This window comes from Rattus rattus, chromosome 1 (genome assembly GCF_011064425.1).
Source record: "Rattus rattus isolate New Zealand chromosome 1, Rrattus_CSIRO_v1, whole genome shotgun sequence".
In the NCBI taxonomy this organism is placed as follows: domain Eukaryota; kingdom Metazoa; phylum Chordata; class Mammalia; order Rodentia; family Muridae; genus Rattus; species Rattus rattus.
Window position 1 is genome coordinate 2,317,428 of NC_046154.1, and position 16,173 is coordinate 2,333,600.

General features: G+C 43.1%; 1 protein-coding gene across 3 annotated transcripts in view; it reads left to right on the top strand.

Moving 5' to 3' along the window:
* Nucleotides 1-16,173, top strand: part of Rnf38 (ring finger protein 38) — a 107,507-nt gene that overhangs the window by 37,996 nt on the left and 53,338 nt on the right. For all 3 annotated transcript variants that reach the window (XM_032891483.1, XM_032891493.1, XM_032891510.1), the window contains exon 2: nt 11,032-11,102. The gene's annotated coding sequence lies outside the window, so the exon portion shown is untranslated. The remainder of the gene's footprint in view (nt 1-11,031; nt 11,103-16,173) is intronic.

Consider the following 16,173-nt stretch of genomic DNA (forward strand, 5'->3'; position numbering starts at 1 on the left):
TTCTTTGTGTTATCTTTGTTCCCATTTAATTTCTGCCCTGATCTTGATTTCTTTTTATCTACTGACTTGGGATTTGACTTAATTTTCTGTTTTGAGGGCTCTAAGCTGTAATCATTATTTACTTGAGCTTTCTCTGAATCTTTCTGTCTGTTTGTTTGTTTGTTTGTTTGCTTGCTTGTTGTTATTGTTGTTTTGAGACAGGGTTTCTCTGTGTAGCCCTGGCTGTCCTGGAGCTCACTTTGTAGACCAGGCTGGCCTTGAACTCACAGAGATCTGACTCTGTTGGTATTAAAGTCACGTGCTTACTTCTCTGGCTTCTTAAAGTTAGCTTTTAGAGCTTGCACTATGAACTTTCCTCTTAGGCCTACTCTCATCATTATGTCCTGTAGGTTTTGGTATTCTGTTGTTTTATTTCTATTTGATTGAAGGAGATTTTTTTCATTTCCTTTTTTATTTATTCAAGGACCCATTTGCTATTTGCTATTCAGGAATGGGTTTAATCTTCATGAGGTTGTGTGTTTTCTAGGGGTTCTCTTGCTGCGTTGTGATCAGATAGGCTGCAAGGAATTGTTCTTATATTTGTTGAGGCTTGCTTTGTCTCAAAATACTCGGTCTATTTTGGGGAAAATGGGCTGCTGGAAATAATGTATATTCTGCAGAGTTTGTATGGAATGGCCTATAGATGTCTGTTAAATCTACAGTTCATTTAATTTGGATATTTCTGTTTGTTTTTTTTAGAGAGATGTGTCAGTTAGTTGGATATTAAAGTCAGCCACCACTGTGTGCTAGAGTTAGTTTGGCTTTACATCTAATTTTATTTTTCATGAAATTGGGTGCAACCATGCTGGGGCACACATGCTAGAGTCATACTGTCCTCTCTGTTCCCTTTCTCAGTATGTTGTGACCAGCTGTATGTTTTCTCACTAGTTCTGATGTTGTCGCTGGTTGCCTGTATTGTCAGATACTGGGACAGTAATACCTGCTTGTTTCTTAGGTCCATTTACTTGGAACATTTTCCACTTTTGCACCCTAAGGTGACATCGCTTTTTGTAGCGATGTCTGTTTCTCGGAGGGAGCAAATAAATGTTTTCTATTTTTGATATAATCTGCCAGTCTTTGCCCCCTTGTTCCCCCTCAAAGATTTACTTTTATTTTGAACCGTGTCTGCCTATGCCTATGTGTAGCTTTGTGCATGTGATTGCAGGTACCGGAGAGCCCAGTGATGTGGGACCCCTGTCTCTTGGTTGGGTTATTGTTGAAAAGTGAGCATCATGTCTGGGATTTGTTGACTTGGTAGTGGTTTTTTTTCTTCTTTTTCTTGCTTAACTGTTATCCTAGTGTGGTTTATTCTTTTTTCTTTTTTTTTTATTGGATATTTTTAATTTACATTTCAGATGTTATTCCCTTTCCCGGTTTCCCGTCCATAAGCCCTGTGTGGTTTATTCTTTCCTGTGGACTTGTGGATGGATTTGTTTTTGTGTTCAGTCTGAAAAGATTGCTGTAAGTATTTTCTGTGGCTGGCTTGGTGTCATGCATTCCTTTAGCCTATTTTTATCATGGAAAGTTTTTATTTCTCTTTTAGCTACAGCAGACAGACAGCTTTGCTGGATATAGTGGTCTGGGCTGGCAGTCCAGTCAGAACCCCCTGTGGCCTTTAATATTTCAGTTGAATAATCTGCTGTTAGCATGCCGGGTCTGCCTTATAAGGTACATGTGTTTCTTGTTGTTGTCCACTGTCTTTGTTCTGAGTGTTTAGCATTCTAACTGTAACAAGGGACAATGCTTTTCAGCTATGTTTCTTGGTGTCCTAAAACAAATCATACCTGAATTGGCACCTCTCTTTTCAATGTTGAGAAATATTCTGTTATAATTTTTTTTAAGATTTATTTATTTTATGTATATGAGTGCACTGTAGCTGTCTTCAGACACGCCAGAAGAGGGCATCAGATTCCATTACAGATGGTTGTGAGCCACCATCTGGGAATTGCTGGGAATTGAACTCAGGACCTCTGGAAGAGCAGTCAGTGCTCTAAACTGATGAGCCGTCTCTCCAGCCTTTGTTTTGTTTTTTGAGGCTTGGTTTCTCTGTGTAGCCCTAGCTGTCATGCTCTGTAGACCAGGCTGGCCTCAGACTCAGATCCACCTGCCTCTGCATTCCAGGTGCTGGGATTAAAGGAATGTGCCATCATTGACCAGCCGTTAATAATTAAAAAACAAAACAAAATAAAAAAACACCCTACATGTTTAGTACTTGATTCTTCACACTTTTATTTTCAGCATCTGGAAGCAGAGGTGAACAGGTCTCTGTGATCAGTTCAAGGTCAGTCAGATCTATAAATCAAGTTCCTTCCTACACAGAGAAACCTAACCCCGCCCCCCCAAACAAAACAAAACAAAAACTTGATTCTTCTCCTCTGCTATCTACTCACAGAGTGGGTGTGTCCTAGAGTCCTGCTGACGCCATCTTTTTCTGGTTTTGATTGTGTTAGCTACTTAACTGTATTCAGTTTCTCAACCATGTTTACGCTTTCCCCGCAAAGCATTTTATGATTAACTTTATTCTGTATGTCTTTTCCTCCCTTTCTTTGCTTCTGATTCGCACTATTTATTGCTGATTTAAGTTTGCATCTTCTGACATTTTAGAATGGAAACATCATGATGTAACATGCTGTTTACTATAGTGATCTGGTCTGTCCTGGTGCTAGGAGCCACACCCGGGCCCTTGTACATGCTGGGCACATGCTCTGCCACTGCCAGACCCCAGCCCCAGCCTGTGGATTGTGAGCCCTAGTGAGGCCCTGCGTGTTCTGCCTGGAGTGTCTCATTCTTTGCTTTTTTCTTCTGTAAGTGTTTGGAATTGACCCACAACCTTATGTATGATGCACACAGACTTTATAACCGAGCTATATTCCCACCCGAGTGTAGGAAATCTTTTTTTTTTTTTTTCCTTTTTCCGGAGCTGAGGACCGAACCCAGGGCCTTGCGCTTGCTAGGCAAGTGCCCTACCACTGAGCTAAATCCCCAACCCGAGTGTAGGAAATCTTAAGCGATTGTTTTTATAAAGGGATTTTTGGGGTCCTGGGATGATAATGGCTGAATCAGTAACCTCCAGAAATGGCTATGAAGAGAAAGAAAAATGGTTCTTTTAAAGACATTTTTATTTATGAGTGTATGCATGTCTGTATGAGTGTATGCCTTGTGTGTGCACATACCCACAGAGACCAGAGAACATAAGATTCGCTGGAGCACAGGCGGCTGTGTGCTGGGAACTGAACTTGCATCTTTTGGAAGAACAGCAAATGTTAACTTCTCACCCATCTCCAGTCCTCATTATTTAAAATTGATTTTGATTTTGCATTCGTTGTTTTGGTGGGGACACCACAGTGCTTGTCTAGAGGTGAGAGGACAGCTTGCAGTTTGTTTTTCTACCGTGGGTTCCGGGGCTGGACCTTCGGTTGTCAGCTTGGTGGCTAGTGTCCTACTGTCTGAATCCACCCACTAAGCCATCTCACCAGACACAAGTAGTTTTTAGGGTCACAGTATGAAATGATACTAAGTTTCAGGTTAGGGTCACAGACTCCTTTTGTTGTTGTTTTGTTTTGATTTTTTTCTTTTTCTTTTTAGATAGGATCTTGCTATGTAGCTGGCTGGTTAGAACTTGGTATGTAAATCAGGGCAACCTCAAACTCCTTCCTCTAGGTAGATCTCTATGTATTCTGGTCTGTATAGCAAGTTCCAGCCCAGCTAGGGCTACATAGTGATATCCTGTCTCAAAGCAGTGTTTTAAATAGAAAAATGGCTCAGTAGTTAGGAATGCTTGCTGTTCTTCCAGAGGACCTGTTCTAGCACCCTCATCAGGTCTCATCTAGCTACTTGTATCTACAGGGGATGGAACACCTTCTTCTGGACTTAGAGGGTGCCCACACATATGGCATACATACACATAGACAAACATGCATACACGTATCTTTAAAAAATTTCCCCTACCTCCTGTGCCTCCTGCGGGCTGTGATCAAAGCCTGTGCCACCACACCTGGGCCTTTGGTCAAGTTTCTAGTTCTAGAGCTGTGTAGTTGTGTGACTGAGGAAGTATCTGATGAAATAGCATGAGATGAGGCTGAGAGGTTGGCAATTAATTCGAGGTGAGTTAATCAATACTGAAAAAAAGAATACTTGAATGTACCCGCTGATTCTCATAAGAAGACTGGCTATGCTGTACTTAGTTGAGGTCACAATAGGTATCTTCCGGGTTGAACAGAGATCATTGTATAACCACAGCCATGTCTGACAACACAGAGAAGGGCATACTTTCCCACCCAGCCTTGCCCACATCCCTGTGCAGTCAGGTCCCTGCATAGAGGCGAGTATCGTCAGAGCGCCATGCCTTTCTTCACTCTTCTCTTCTGCTTCTTTCGCCCTCTGGGAACTGTGCTCCCTTCTTATCTAGTCACTATGGCTGCCAGAATCAAAATGACCTGCCGTGGGCTTCTCAAGGCTGTCAGAGGTATTTACCGGGAAGGTTAAATCAGTATCTAAGGTTACATAAATGTAATTATGTAATTAGTACTTAGGGTTATATAATTTCACTTTAATTATGTAAGTAATAATCTTTTGTTTTCTCTCTGTCTCTGTCTCTCTGTTCCTCTGGTTTTGGTTGTGGTTGTGCCATGGTGTGGGTGTGGAGGACAACCTTGAGCATCTGTCCTCACCTTTCGGTTGTTTTACTGTTGCCTATGCCAAGCCAGCTGGCCCCAACTTCCAGGACAGTTCCCTGTCACCAGGCTTGCCCCTCTAAGAAAGCCCCTCCTCCTTCTTTGGTAATTCCACGAGTCGAGCTTAGCCTTACGGAAAAGGAAAGTAATGCAAAGACATGTCCCTGTCCCATCATCCCTTTCAAGGATGCTGTGGATAGTTTGTGTCTATTTTTAATTTTTATGATTTTTTTTTTCCCCTGAGACAGGGTCTCACTATGTAGTCTTGGCTACCCTGGAGCAAACTCATAGAGATCCTCCTGCCTCTGCCTCCCAGGTACTAAGATTAAAAGCAAACCCAGTTTGATCGTTTTTATAAATAAGAAGTTAGTATACTGATTCTTTTGAAGTTTGCATTTTTGTTTTTTTAAGTTACTAGTATATTTTGGTGGTTTTTCCACATGAGTAGTTTTCAGAAGAGCTATAAATAGTCCATAGGAAGACGTAGAATTCTGTTCAACCATTTCTTCTGTTGATACCAGTGTTTCCCTGCAACAACTGTGACAGTTTTGGGAGATGTAGAGAAAGGAGGTTGGTACTGTTAACTTTTCTGTTGATTCGGGGGTAACAACTTGGGGTTGGGAGATGGTTTAGTGAGTAGGAACACTTGCTATGTAAACATGAAGGTCCAATTTCAAGTCCTTGGGGAAAAAATCTCCCATTAAAAAGCTTCATGTGTGCTGGCTCCAAGTTTAATGACAGTTCCTGTCTCATTGGGAAGAGGCGGAATGGGATAATAGGCCACGTACATGGTTTGCATGTACATGGGTATGAGCACTGGCACCCCAGACCCCAGAGGAACAGTTTGACCATCTGTGCTAGACAGTGCTAAATTCTTACCTCATGCAAACTTGGTTAACAACCTGTGTTACAGGCAACATACCTTTTGTAGGTATGTTGTATTATATGTACCATGCATGTGTTACTACCCTTTTCATTTGTTTAATTTGAACTCTCAGAAGTGCTCTATGACTTCCATATAAGCTGACGATATTACTGTAGTTTTCCAGTGAGAGAGGCATAGGATGTGTAGAGTTTTCCTATAATTACACAGCACTCTCTAGCCTGCAGTTCGATAGGACTCCCAAGAGTGGGCTTTACTCCAAGAACAACTGAAAATACTTCTGTGTTTTGCTGGGATTGTAACATGATACAGTGATTTTGAAAAAAGTTTGATAGTTCCTCATAAGGTTGGCGAGAGGTGCCATATGACCTTTTTTTACTGTGACGACATGAAGAAAAACATTTTGATGAGGAGAGCTGTATCAACTGGACACTACCAGTAGGTCATGAAAGATCAGTGTTCAGAATTAACTGACCATTAGGTTTTACACTCAGCAGTCTCTAGGAACATGACGGATAATGTATTTTGATCGCTAAATGGGATTTTGTGCCTTTGACTCCTTTGATAATTATGTGAAACATGTAGACTCCTCTGTAGGAGAATATTCTTTTTAAAATTAGTGTTTAGGGACTGGGAAGATTGCTCAGAGGGTTAAGAATGCTTGCCCTATAGGTATGAGTGCCTATGTTTGAATCCTTAGCACCTATATAAAGAATCAGGCATGGCTTCATGGGTCTGTAACCCCAGCATGGTGCAGCAGAGGTAGGTGGCTCCTGAGATTTTTGTGGCAGCCAGAGTAGCAGAAATTGACTTCTGGTTCAACAACAAACCCAGATTTAAGGCAATAATGTGGGGGGTGATAGAGGAAGATGCCTGGAATCCTGCTGTGGCCTCCACATGGTGCATGCGTTCACCAAATATGTGTGTGTGTGTGTGTGTGTGTGTGTGTGTGTGTGTGTGTGTGTGTGTGTGTGTGTGTTTCGTTGCCCATACCAGTGTTTGGAGGCCAGAGAGCGATGTTGGGGTGATGTTGGGTATCTTCTTAATTGTTCTCTACCCACTTCATTTTTTGAGACAGAGTCTTTGTCCAGGAGCTCAGCATTTCTGCTACCCAGACTCCCAGAGTCCATCAGTTTCTGTTACTCAGTGCTAGGGTCGTGGATGTGTGTTACTTTGCATGCTTTTATGTGGATGCTGGATCTAAACTCGGATCTTTGTTTGTGTACCGAGATCTTTACCCAGATCTTTACCCACTGAGCCTTCTCCCGGCCCTCATGGACTATTCATCCATCAACAATGAGTTAGTATTTTTTTTTTAAAGATTTATTCATTTATTATATATAAGTACACTGTAGCTGTCTTCAGACACACCAGAAGAGGGCATCGGATCTCTGTACAGATGGTTGTGTGCCACCATGTGGTTGCTGGGAATTGAACTCAGGACCTCTGGAAGAGTAGTCAGTGCTCTTAACCGCCGAGCCATCTCTCTAGCCCTAGTATTTTTGACATGTCCAGGCTTATGTCCAGATTTGTTTTTACTTATTTTGCATGTAAATGTCTATTTGCTTGCTCGTTTTTTTTTTTCAGTGCTGTGGATCCAAAACATGGCCTCACACATGCTAGGCAAATACTTTAGCACTTAGCTATAGCCTCAGCCCTAATTTCATTTCATTTTACAGAGATAGGGTCTTACTAACCTGGCCAGGGTGGCCACAAGTTTCTGGGCTCGAGTGATCCTCTTCCTCAACATTTGGAGTAGTTAGGACCATAGGCATGTATGTATTCCCATATCCGACTTGTTTGTTCATTCTTGTTTATATTAATATTGTAAGCTATGTAGCCCAGGCTGGCCTTTAATTTTGTGTCAGTGTGTATGTTTATGATTGTAGGCATGGATGTCTATGGAGTTCAGAGTACAATCTCAGGTTCAGTCCTTGCCTGCCACCTTTAAATAGGCTCGCTCTTTTTCCTCCTGATACATCAGGCCAGCTAGCCTAGGAGCTTCTGGGAGTGCTGGGATTACAGATGCTAGTGTTCCATATCTGGTTTTATGTGGGTGCTGGGGATTTTAATTCAGCTCCGCGTGCCTGAGTGACTTTTGCCTACAGTTCCACCTGCCCAGCCCCACCTTTAACTTCCATACTCCTGTCTTACCCTCCTGTCTACTACAGTTCAGATGCTGCCTGGGCCTAGTTCCATATATCTTACTATTCTCTTTTAGAGGAGATGTCTTAAGTCACTGGTATGGGGTTTTCATTTTCTCCAGGACTGGTGGAGCCAGGGTTGCATGGCTCCAACCACAGTCAATACACAGTGCTCCACAAGGAGCTTCCAGCCACATTCGAGCTTTCTGCTGGGTGACTAATGGGAACAAATAGGTCAGGTACATGAGTTTCATGTGAGAGTGAACTGTTGTCTGTTTGATTTTCTTTTGAAAAGACTTGGCGTGTATTCCTGTCAGTTCTTACAGTTCCCTTTGCCAGCCCAACAGTCTCCAACATGCTGTGTTAATACGAAGCTAGTTATAGGAATATGACTTAATAGTATCTATCTACATTTATTTATCTGGTGTGGGGGTGTGTGAGGGTGTCGGTGCATGTGGGGTCAGAGGATAGCTTGCTAGAGTCCTTCCTCTCCTTCCGTTGTGTGGGTGCCTGACTCAAGATTTTCAGACAGCAAGCATCTTTACTACTGAACTACCTCACCAGCCCAATTTTACTTATTTTTATTCTTACAAGTAAGATTGTTTTCTTATTTTATTTTACTTTTGAGGTAGCATCTCACTGTGTAGTCTGGCTGGCCTAGAGCTTAATGTATAGACCATGCCGGTCTTGAAGTCACGGAGCTCTGTCTGATTCTGTCTCAGAAGTACTGGGATTAAAGGTGTAAGCCACCACACCCAACTGTTTTATACAATGCTGTCTTCTAAATGTATAACCAATAGCATATAAAACAAGTGGAGTGATTGCTGCACTGTGTAGATTAGGAAGCTCTTGTGCATCTGAAAAGTTAGCGGGTAAATCTGTTAAGGTATTTTTGCTTTTTGTAGTTTAAAAGTACTTTTTAAAAATAATTTTGTCTCGGGGTTGGGGATTTAGCTCAGTGGCCCTGGGTTCGGTCCCCAGCTCCGAAAAAAAAAGAAAAAAAATAATTTTGTCTCTCATGTTAATTCGTGTGTGTATGGGGGTGATGTTGGGCATGTGTCTGAAAGCAAGAGAAGAGCGTCTGGGTGTCTGTCTTTACCTTTCCTCCTGGTTTGAGACAGCGTCTCTCTACCTTTATAAGCCAGGCTAGCTGACCCACAAGCTTCTGGAGATTCTTCTCTCTGCCCCTCTCCTCGAAGTGCCACAGTGGAATGAATCCCAGATACCTGTACTGCTACTCTGCCCAGCTTCTACGTATGTTCTGGGAATTCAGGCTTGTACAACAAGCATGCTACCTACTGAGCATTCTTGCCTCTCACAGTTTGAGTTTGTAGAAATTATTTTTTAATAAATGAACAAGATGATTATATAACGAAGAAATGTAGTTTTTAAAAGTCTAGGGACAGTCTAGCTAGGATACAGCTCGGTGGCAGAAGGCTTGCCTGTATGCGTCAGGCCCTTGGTTCAGTCCCCAGCACTGGGACGAATACCAAAGCAGGATCCTCCACCAGGAGGATTAGGGGAGGCAAGCTCAGAGTTGTGGCTGCCTAGTATTTACTGTATTTCTCTCCTAATACAATTTATTACTTAGGTAAATTTCTGTCAGAAAAATAGTTGGCAAGTATAGTTGGCATGCCTTCTGGGTCTGCTTAATGGTTTTTCCGAAAGTCATATTCCTAAAGTTAAGGAAAATGGCTTTTGTTATTCTTTAGTCAATGAGAGAATATGTGTCAACCCCTCCTTTGAGGCAAGGTCCTCATATAGCGTAGTCTGGCCTTGAACTCCTAATCTTGCCCCTACTTCCTAAGTGCTAGGGCATAGGCATGTACTACCATAGCCACTTTATATGAGCCTATTTTTTTATTTATGGCTTTGTGTTTATACCAGCTATAGTGGAGCACACCCCCCACACCCATGCACATGTATGCATGTGCGATGTGCGTGCACACACACACACACCCACACACCCACACACACTATACCCCCCAACCCCCGGAATTCCATGTTTAGACAAGATTGAACTCATACTTTTGGTAATCTTCTTGCCTTTACATTTTTTTTCTTCTTTGGGATTATATATTAAAATCAACAACAAAAACTCTACAGTTTCTCCCTAAAATTTGTTTCTTTTTTCCTCTTTTCTTTTCCCTCCCCCTCTTTCCCCCTTAGATAGAGTCTCACCAGGAGCTATTAATGCTGGGATTAAAGGCTGTGCCACCACATCTGGCTTTATTTTTATTTTAATCATATGGAACTTTTAATTACCATTTTGTGTGTGGTGTGAAATAGGAACCAAACACTGTAGGAAAACTCAGGTGATTAGAACTTGCATAGTGGTACACACCTATAGTCAGCTCAGTCTGGAGGCAGAGAGGGTGAGCTTTGGAATCACACAGAGAAAGACTGTCCCAAATAAACCCCACAGCAATGATTTGTTCCACTTATGTTGTGTTTAAAGTAATAAAAATATTTGATGTCTTTATGGTTTGGTTTGGTTTTGAGACAGGACCTGATGAGATAACTCAGCTGGTCTGGAACCCACTCTGTAGACCAAACTGGCCTCAAATGCACAGAGCTGTCTGCCTCTGCCTCTGTTGCTGGGATTAAAGGTGTCTGCCACCATGCCTAACAATACTTGCAGTCTTATTCGATGTAGATTTTTAAAAGGAACTTACTGTCTCAAAGACAGTCCTTTGTCTTTGAACTCTTGATCTTTCTGCTTCAGCCTCCAAAGTGCATGCACCATCAAATCGGGTGAACTGTATTTTATGTGTTGAATTTATAGGGTCAGCCTCAGAGTATGTGTACCCTGAGCAGGAATGGAATTATTCTTTGTTAGTGAGACCTTGCCTACCTGGAGGATGTGTTTACTTAGGGGGTCTTACTTGGAAAGTAGGCTATTTGCTGTGCCTCAGAGAGGTGAGTCAGGTCTGAATAACCAGCCTTCAGTTTCAAATGTGCCCTTGCACTGTTTGCTGCTGGCTGTGAATCTGTCTGTTTTTCGTGTGTGGAGAGGTCCGATTAGGACCCACAGATTTCCTGACAGCCTGAGCTGTCCCTAGGTGTCACACGTTAGAAGGAGAACCAGTTCCTGTAGATTGTTTTCTGACCCCCATGCATGCATGTGCGTGCACATGTAACTTTTGAAAATCCACAAATAATCTTGCCACTGCTTCAGGAGCGTGTCTGAGGATTAGATGGGACAATGGACGTTACGTGAGTCTCTTTAATTGCGGAAGCGGTTTGCTGCAAGGGATTACTGCTGCTTAACTCTCCTTCCTTTTTCTCGTAGGTAGTGTTGGTGCTTCTTTTCAGTGCCAGTCCATCCATCACGACCACATTTGTCATGATGACAGTGACAAGGTGAGGTCCTTGTTGATGTCTGCCACCGTGAAAATGCATGCCACCCTTACTGTACTGCTGGAATCACCTGTGTAACTCTGGACCAAGCCACTGGGTGACTTGAGGGTATAATGTTGATGTGCACAATACAAGACAGGGTGTCTTAACTGGTTTCTGTATCAGATTATTGGACTGCTCCAGAAACCTGCAGCTCAGGCTCAGAAGAGGTGACCTAGGCTTCTGCCTAAGTCCCCGTTTGTATCTCTGTCCTTCCTCTTTCTCTGCACAGTCTGGACGTAAGGCTTATCTTTACATATGAACATGTGTTCTCTCAGCAGTCAAGCAATTGATGTGTTTCTAGTTGGGAATAACCCCGACGCTCCATATATTTGTTTCATTCTTACAGTTTGGTTATTGTACTGTCATCATTTTCTTTTTATAAATGTGATGGAATGTGTGTGTGTGTGTACACGTGTGTACATGTGTACATGTACGTGTACTTTGGGCCTGAGTTGTTTCTATTTTTTTTTAAGATTTATTATATATATATATGTATGTGTGTGTGTGTGTGTGTGTGTGTGTGTGTGTGTGTGTGTGTGTGTGTGTGTATAGTAGCTGTCTTCAGACATACCAGAAAAGGGCATCAGATTCCATTACAGATGGTTGTGAGCCACCATATGGTTGCTGGGATTTGAACTCAGGACCTCTGAAAGAGCAGTCAATCCTCTTAATCCACTGAGCCCTCTCTCCAGCCCAGTTGTTTCATTCTTAAATCGTGTCCAAATTAATGGTGGATTTGTTTCGTTGTGGGTTGGTTTTTGTTTTCGTTTTAGGCACCGTCTCACTATGCAGCCATAGCATGGAACTTGCTGTATAAGACCAGGCGTGGCCTTGAACTCAGACACCAGCCTGCCCCTGCTTCCCAAATTCTAAGGTTAAAAGAGTGAGCCACCATGCCTGGCCATTGTGTTGTTTTTGCTTGTGTTCTTTTCATCTCTAACAAAACCTGCTTTTAGCTTGGCATGGTGGTTCTCTGTAATCCTAGTGTTTAGGAGGTAGCAACAGGAGGACTCAAGGGCTTCTCTACTACTTCATAGCAAGTTTTAATCAATCTGGGTTGTGTAAGACCTTTTATATCAAAAATAAAGGGGGAAAACCTCAGAAACTTGCCTTGGGGTTCTTTCTAGTGTTCCCTTCCAGTAGATTCCCTAGGTCTGGATGTGTTTTGAATATGTGGCTCTGATCTGGATGAAATTAAACTTAGTTTTTCACTCCTTCCATGAATGGCAGCTGTCAGACCAATCCATGCCTTCTTTTTCCTTACTTTGATCAAGAACCTCTCTTCTGTTGGAGATGAGAAGTTAGTTCATTGCTGAGACTTTCCAAACGTTGCACTGTATTTGTTCTGTCTGTTGGCCTTGTAGCTTTCCAGAGTCTTTTCATGTTAGAGTCACCCAGAGGCATGGGCTTCATTTTTAATTTTCATAGGGAGAACATGGAAAGTGACTTCCTAAGATCTAATATGCCACAGTTTAGAAACAAGCGTGTGAAAATGAGGCATATGGATGCCGAAGATGCAACATCACATTGTCAGCAATCGCAGGGAGCTGCTTGAGGTTCCGTTTCCGCTCCTGCCTTGCCCATTTATGCTACAGAAACCTGGATGAGTTGCCTGGCCATAGAGTCTGGGGATGAGATTCTTTCTCACTTATTTTCCATCTCCCTCAAAGGAGTTCTCATTTTTCAATTCTTAATGACTTTTTTTTTGTGCTTTAAACAATTAGAACACCCCCTACCATATAGGGAGGGGAGGATAGAATTATATTTCGTCAGCATACCAAAGGGCATCTGGACTGTTATCCCATATTCCCTGCCTGCTGTGTGTGTACACTGTTTCTCAGAGCAGAATGAGAGGATTTTCTTTCTTTCTTTTTTTATTAGATTTTTTTTTTTTATTTACATTTCACAAGTTATTCCCTTTCCCGGTTTCCTGTCCATAAGCCCCCATTCCCTTCCCCTCCCCTTCTTCTATAAGGGTGTCCCAATCCTACCCCCGCAAAAGAATTTTCTTGACTACGCACTTGTAACTTATTCTATTGAGTTGAACCAGCAAATAGTATTTGATTGTAGCTATGTGTCTACCAATAGGGAATATATCAGGATGCAAGATGGATACAATTTCCTGCTTTTTCATGATTTTACAGTATAACTAGGCAAAACAGGTAAACAAATATACATGTCAATTATATAGTGTGTTACAGTAAGATACAGTAAGAACTAGATAAAAGAAAAGGCAGGACTAAATGTCGTGACACAGCCTTTAATCCCAGCATTAGGAGGTATAGGCAGGCAGGTTCCAGGCCAGCCTGGTTAACATAGCCAAGTTTCAGGCCAGCCAGGGCTACATAGTGGGATCTTGTTTCAATTAAAAAACATTGATTATGGTGAGTGGAATGGGGTCCATCAGAGGTGGAGGATACAGATGGTAGCTTTTACTATTTTATTTTGGTATTGCATTATTCTCATCTTTCAATTCACTTTTATTGGGGGAAGTGTGTGGAGGTCAGGACAGCTCTGGGGAGTTGGTGCTCTTCCACCTTTCCATGAGGTGCAGGGCTCAGGCTTGGGTGGCTGGCAAGTGCCCTTAGCTCCTGCCATCTGCTGGCCTTGTTTGGCCTCATCTTTTCTCATTCCATCTCATCTAGCTGCTCTCATCTTACATGTTTGAGGAGACAGGGACTCAGACCCCACTGTTATGTGACAAAACTTTGCCTGGGGAGATGAAACACACATCTGCGTACTCACCCCAGATGGGGAACCCACGGCAGACAGAAGCAATAGCAATAGTTTGTAAGTTTGGAGAGTCTCTGGGACAACCTTGCCCAAAACTCAAGAGGGCTTCTCATGCCTCAGGGTTGGGGTTTTGTTAAGTGGTTTTTGGCTCTTAGAGGGAGCATCATCAGCCTAGATGAGAACATTTCATTTAAATTAATACGTATATTTATACAAACTGTATATTATAGCTTTTTAAGGTTAATAGTATGAGTCTTTATGACTTTTTAAAACATCCTTACTGCTATTTTATCCCCCCGCCATCTTCCTTTGCCCTCTCTCATTAGGCCCCCTTTATTTTTCCATTTCCCTGATCAGATAGATTACTTGTACCTTGCTATGCCCCTGTCTGTTGCTCCACTCACACCTTCCCGGGCAGTGGTCTCCTCTCACTTCCCGGGTTTCTGCAGTTGTCCCGGATGTGTTCTCACAGCTGATGATGTGGAGCTAGGAGTCTCGGATGAAAGACCATTCAGTGTTCATCGTTCTGGGTCTGGCTCGCCTCCCTCAGTGTCAGCTTTTCCAGTCCTGTCCATTTCCCTGCAGAGGCAGAGGAATGGCCCCAGTGTGTGTGCACATTTTCTTACCTGTCTGTGGACTGAAGAACTGCGGGTGGTTCCCATTTCCGAGCTGTCGTGAGCAGAGCAGCAGTGGCATGGCTGAGCAGTGTCTCGCAGTTGACTGCTGAGTCCCTGACGTTGTCAAGGAGTGGTTAGCTGGTATAGTCAGTCACGCAGCACATTTATTTTGACTCTGAGAGCTCTCCACCCTGTCTTCCAGGGCAGCTGAGCAGTTTGTGCATGGGGTCCCTCCTTCTCCCACACTCCCTCTCAGTGTCACTTGTTGTCTTTGCCATTCAGCGTCTGGTGAGATGAAGTCTCAGAGTTGTTCCCACTTACTTGCATTTTCCTAATTGCAAATTAGGAAATTTTTGAGATATTTCTTAGCTATTTTTTCTTACTTTGTGAACACCTTGTTCTCAAAAGTACTTAAATGTAGCTATTCTTATGTTTATTCAAAACATATGAACTCAGTAAATGAACTGGTTTATATATTCCATTTTAGCTACCAATAGCTTGAATTTTTCCCATTTTCTTCTCTCCCCTTGTCACTCTCCACCCCCTTTGAGAGACAGATAGACTAAGTGAACTTAGTGCGTGGTGGACAGCTGTGAGCCTGTCTCCCATGCAGCTCGGTTTTCCCATTGCTGTGTGTTCAGTTCCTTACTGGGCTTTGTCAGCTTCTGCCACTTCCATTTTTCAAAAAGCTTTATTTGTCTAACACATTAGAAAACAGGTCTGTGGAACCAAGTGTTCCAGTGCCAGGTTTGTTCCGGTGCCAGGTTTGCAGTGGTTTGGCAGAAGTGTATGTGTGTGTGTGTGTGTGTGTGTGTGTGTGTGTGCGTGTGCGTGTGCCTGTCTATCTAGTCTGTCTGTCTAATCTGTCTATCTGCCTGTCTGTCTGTAATAAGGACTCTTGAGCTAGGACAGTAATAGATTTGTAGGGTTTAATATTTCCTTAGTCATCAGGATCCATACTTACCGTCCTTTCTGAGAGCCAAGGGCTTGTGTCCTGCTGTGCTGTCATTTCCCCCTCCACAGGTCTTCAATCTTCCCATGAGGCACCAACATAGAACTGCCTTAAAGACTGCCCATATTTTGTACCCAAAGCTTAGAGTTGCACCCCACTTCCTTCACTCTCACCTGTGGTACTTCACCTGCTTCTCCAGGGAGATCCCTTGGTCTGACCAGTGCAAATCCCACACACTCCAGAGTCCAGTCTGAGCACCACTCACTGAGTCCTGACTGGGGTGGCCAAAAAATGACTAAGGGACGAACACACACACACACACACACACACACACACACACACACACACACACACACACACACACAGACAGACAGACAGATCTGGTTGGCACTGTGTGAGCATGGAAGACACCAGTTAATGCTGTAACAACCAGGCACTTTAGTACAACATGGGGGAGGGTTAGCTAACCTCAGTTGGAGGCCACTGCGGTCTTAGGTTGCGGTCATCGATGGGGAGGAGGCTGCAGCTGATGCTTTCCACTCACTGGTGGGTCATTCCTAAATACACGCACTTGGACCAGAGGAAGCCTTTGCCATCCCCTGAGCCTCAGCTGGGGAAGACTGCCACTCCCATGGTTCTGAAGCTTGGGAGTCCTCGATGTGGCACGCACACTAGCATTCCATCTGGACTCACTCAGAATGTCATCATTCCTCCTTACACACTCACCCAG